Source organism: Molossus molossus, unplaced genomic scaffold (genome assembly GCF_014108415.1).
Source record: "Molossus molossus isolate mMolMol1 unplaced genomic scaffold, mMolMol1.p scaffold_m16_p_16, whole genome shotgun sequence".
NCBI lineage: Eukaryota > Metazoa > Chordata > Mammalia > Chiroptera > Molossidae > Molossus > Molossus molossus.
The window spans coordinates 8,386,586-8,391,945 of record NW_023425351.1 but is presented as its reverse complement, the minus strand read 5'-3'; positions in this window follow the sequence as shown (position 1 = coordinate 8,391,945).

The window sequence follows — 5,360 nt, the reverse complement described above, 5'->3', positions numbered from 1 at the left end:
TTCCTAGGCTAAATTATGAAGAACTGGAAAATCTAAATAGACCAATCAGCAGTGAGAAAATGGAAACAACCATCAAAAACTTCCCCCCGAATAAAAGTCCAGGACCAGATGGTTTCACAAGTAAATTCCACCAAATGTTCAAAGAAGATTTAAAACCTATCCTCAAACTCTTCCAAAAAATTAAAGAAGCAGCAATACTTCCCAACATATTTTATGAGGCCAATATAACCCTGATACCAGAACCTGGCAAGGATAACACACACACACACACACAAAGAAAACTATAGGCCAATATCTCTGATGAATACAGATGCAAAAATCCTTTAAAAATACTAAAAATTCAATAGAACAATACATAAAAAAATAATACATCATGATCAATGGGATGTATTCCAGGGGCACAAGGATGGCTAAATATATGTAAATCAATCAATGATCATGATATCCTACATTAATATGAGAAAGGAGAAAAACCATATGATATTATCAATAGATGCAAAATAGCATTTGATAAGATACAACATCCATTTATGAATGAAAAGCTGAATAAAATAAGAATAGAAGGAAGCACCTCAACATAATAAAGACCATACATGACAAAACCTCAGACAATATTATATTCAATGGTGAAAAACTGAAAGCTTTTTCTCTAAAATCAGGAACAAGACAAGAATACCCAATCTCATCATTCTTATTCAACATAGTTTTGGAAGTCCTAGCCAGAGAAATAAGGCAAGAGAAAGAAATAAAAGGCATTCAAATAAGGAAGGAAGAAGTAAAAGTGTCACTTTTTGCTAATGACATGATTTGGTACATAGAAAATCCTAAAGACTCCACCAAAAAACGATTAGAAACCATAAACAAATACAGTAAAGTTGCAGGATAATAAATCAATGCACATAAATCCACTTTCTTCCTGCATACTAACAACAAAACTTCAGAAAAAGAAAAAAAAAAGTCCTTTTGCAACTGCAACCAAACTAATAAAATACCTAGGAATAAATTTAACAAAGGACATGAAAGACTTATATACTAAAAACTACAAAACATTATTAAAAGAGATTGAAAAGGACACAACAAAATGAAAAGAAAAAAAACCCTCTGTTCATTGATTGGAAGAAACAACATAGTTAAAAGGGTCATATTAAGCAGATTTAATGCAATCCCCATGAACATCCCATTCTCTCTTTTTTTTTTATCCTCACCCGAGGACATTTTTGCATTTGTCTCAGATAGAGCGGGAGGGAGAAAGGAAGAGAGAGAGAGAAACATGGATGTGAGAGAGACACATTGAGTGGCTGCCACCCACATGACCCAATCTGGAGCTGGGGACAAACTGCAACCTAGGTACTTGCCCTCAAAGGGGGCCAAATCCAGGACTTGCTGGTCCGCGGGCCGACACTCTAACTGCTAAGCCAAACCAGCCAGGGCCCAATGTCTTTTTTTTTTTTTTAAAGAAATAGAACAAGAACAACAACAACAAATAAATCATCAGATTTTTAAGGAACCACAAAAGACCCTGAATACCAAAAGCAATCCTTAGAAAATGAACAAAGCCAGAGGTATCACACTACCTAACTTTAAATTATACTATGGAACTATGATAATGAAATAACATTGCCCTGACAAAAAAACAGACACATAGAATGATGTAACAGAATTGAGAGCCCAGATATAAAACCACATGTATGCGGGCAGATAATTTTTGCAAAGGAGCCAGAAACAAACAATAGAGAACAGAAAGCCTCCTCAATAGATGGTGCTGGGAAAATTGGCAAGCCACTTGCAAAAGAATAAAAGTAGATTACAGTTTGTTCCCATGTAAAAAAAAATTAATTCAAAATGGATCAACCTAAATATAAGATATGGATTAAGTGACTGAAACTAACAGTCAGCCTGTGAGCAGAGGCCCCAGGATACTTGAATCTTTGCCTGGCCTGTGACTCTCTACCTGGGAGAGTAAGGCCAGACATTGGTGTTCAGCTTGGCCCCTTTATACACATCCAAACCCAGCAGAGGAAGCCACAATCTGCAGAACATCAATACCTATAGAGAGATTTTGGCAAGCTTCAAACCCTGCTGAGACAGTCAAAATGGTGAAACAAAAAAACAAATCCCAAATGAAAGAACAAGAGAGTCCTCCTGAAAAAGGGCAAAATAAAAAGGAGATAAGAAAGTTTTAAGATACAGAGTTCAGGGTAATGATTATGAGGACACTCAATAGTATGAGAAAAGATATAGAAACAATGAAAACCAACCATAGGAAATCAAGAATGACATGGCAGCCCTGGCCGGTTTGGCTCAGTGGTTAGAGAGTTGGCCTGTGGTCCAGAGAGACCCAGGTTTGGTTCCTGCTAAGGGCATGTACCTCAGTTGCAGTTTGTCCCTGGTCCTGGTTGGGTTGGGCAGGTGGCAGCCACTTGTTGTGTCCCTTTCATGTCGATGTTTCTCTCTCTCTCCCTCCCATTCTATCTGAACAAAAAATGGGGGGAAAAAAAAAAGAATGACATGGCAGAAATAAAGAACACATTGAAAGGAATAACCAGCAGATTAAAGGAAACCAAGGATCAGGTCAATGAATTAGAAGACAGGGTAGAGCCCTGGCCAGTTTGGCTCAGCGGTTAGAGCGTCGGCCTGCGGTCCAGAGAGACCTGGGTTCGGTTCCCGCTAAGGGCACGTACTTCAGTTGCAATTTGTCCCCGGCCCTGGTTGGTTGTGCGGGTGGCAGCCACTCGATGTGTCCCTTCACGTCGATGTTTCTCTCTCTCTCTCCTTCCTCTCTCTCCCTCCCACTCTATCTGTACAAAAAATGGAAAAATATCCTCGGGTGAGGATAAAAAAAAAAAAAAAGAAGACAGGGTAGAAAAAAAATCACTCAATCAGAGAACCAAAAAGAAAAAGCGATTAAAACACAAGAGGACAGTTTAAGAGCTCTGGGACAATATGAAATGTAACAACATGTGCATCACAGGAATACCAAAAGAAGAAAATGAGCAAGGGTTAGAGAATCTATCTGAAGAAATAGTGACAGAAAACTAAATTAGCATGGTGAAGAAAAAAGGCATACAAGTATAGGAAGCACAGAGAGCTCCAAGCAAGAAAAACCCAAAGAAACCCACACAAAGATACATCATAATTAAAATGCCAAAAGTTAAAGACAAAGAGAGAATCTTAAAGGCAGCAAGAGAAAAGCAGCAGGTTACTTACAACAACAACAAAAAAACTGTTTTAAGGCTGTCAGCTGATTTCTGTTTTTCTTTTTTCTTTCTTTCTTTCTTTTTTTTTGGTACGTACCCCTAACAGGAACCGAAACCAGGACTCTCTGGTCTGCAGGCCAATGCTCCAACTGCTGAGTCAAACCGGCCAGGGCTGTCAGCAGATTTCTTTTTTTTTTTTTTTTAAATTTTTTTCTTTATTGAGTTTAGAGAAAGAGGAAATGAGAGGGAGAGAGAGATAGAAATATTGATGAGAGAGAACATCGACTGGCCGCCTCCTGCATGCCCCGACTGGGGATCTGGCCCACAACCTGGGCATGTGTCCTGACTGGGAATCGAACCGGCGACCAATTGATGCATGGGACGACACTCAACCACTGAGCCACACCAGCTGGACAGCAGATTTCTTAACAGAAACAATACAATCCAGAAGAGAATGTCATGAAGTATTCAAGTTAATAAAAAACAAGGATCTGAATCCCAGACTACTCTATCCAGCAAGACTATCATTCAAAATAGAAGGTGAACTAAAGAGCTTCCCAGACCAAAAATAAAGCAAAGGGAATATATTACCATCAAACTAGCATTGCAAGAAATGTTAAAGAGACTGCTGTAATAAGCAGAAGAAATAGAGAGACAAACATGGCATAATAAATAAAAATGGCAATAAATAAGTACATATCAATAATAATCTTGCCCTGGCCGGTTTGGCTCAGCGGTTAAAGCGTCGGCCTGCGGTCCGGAGAGACCGGGGTTCGGTTCCCGCTAAGGGCACGTACTTCGGTTGCAGTTTGTCCCCGGCCCTGGTTGGTCGTGCGGGTGGCAGCCACTCGGTGTGTCCCTTTCACATCGATGTTTCTCTCTCTCTCTCTCTCTCTCTCTCTCCCCCCCCCTCCCTCCTGCTCTATCTGAACAAAGAATGAAAAAGTGTCCTCGGGTGAGGATAAAAAATAATAATAATAATAATAATAATAATAATCTTAAATGTAAAGTGATTAAATGCTCCAATCAAAGGAAATAGAGTAGCTGAATGAATATGAAAGCATGACCCAATATATATGTTGTCTATAAAAGACACACCTCAGAACAAAAGACTCACACAGGTTGAAAGTGAAGAGATGAAAAAAGTGTTTTCAAGCAAATGGAAATGAAAAAAAAAAAAAAAGCTGGAGTGGCAATACTCATATCTAATAAAGTAGATTTCAAAATGAAGGACATAATAAGAGACAAAGAAGGTAATTACATAACATTAAATGGATCAATACAACAAGAGGATATAACCCTGGTAAACATATATGCACTCAATATAGAAGCACAAAAGTATATTTTAAAAATTCTGGAGGACTTTAAGTGAGAAATCAACAGCAATACAATTATAGTAGGGGACTCCAACACCCCACTGACATCACTTGATAGATCCTCTAGACAAAAAATTAACAAGGATCCCGGCTGGTCTGGCTCAGTGGTTGAGCATCGACCCATGCACCAAGAGGTCGTTTGTTCGATTCCCAGTCATGGTACATGCCCAGTTTGTTGGCCAAATCCCCAGTAAGGAACATGCAGGAGATGGCCAATCAATGTTTGCTCTCATCGATGTTTTTATCTCTTTCTCCTTCTCCCTTTCTCTCTCTCTAAAATCATTAAAGAAAAAAAAATTTTTTTTTTAAAGTAACGAGGAAACAGAAATCCTAAACGATGCACTAAATAAGATGGATTTAATAGATATTGACGCCCTGGCCGGTTTGGCTCAGCGGTTAGAGCGTCAGCCTGCAGTCCAGAGAAACCTGGGTTGGGTTCCCGTTAAGGCCACGTACCTCGGTTACAGTTTGTCCCCGGCCAACCTGCGGGTGGCAGCCACTCGATGTGTCCCTTTCACGTCGATGTTTCTCTCTCTCTCTCTTCCTCTCTCACCCTCCCACTCTTCTGAACAAAAAATGGAAAAATGTCCTCGGGTGAGGATAAAAATAAATAAATAAATAAATAAATAAAAAATAGATATTGACAAAGAATTACACCCCCAAACTGCAGAATATATATTTTTCTCAAGAGCACACAGGACATTCCCAAAGATAGACCACATATTAGGACACAAACTAAGTCTCTACAAGTTCAAGAAGATTAAAATCATATCACAATGGCATGAAA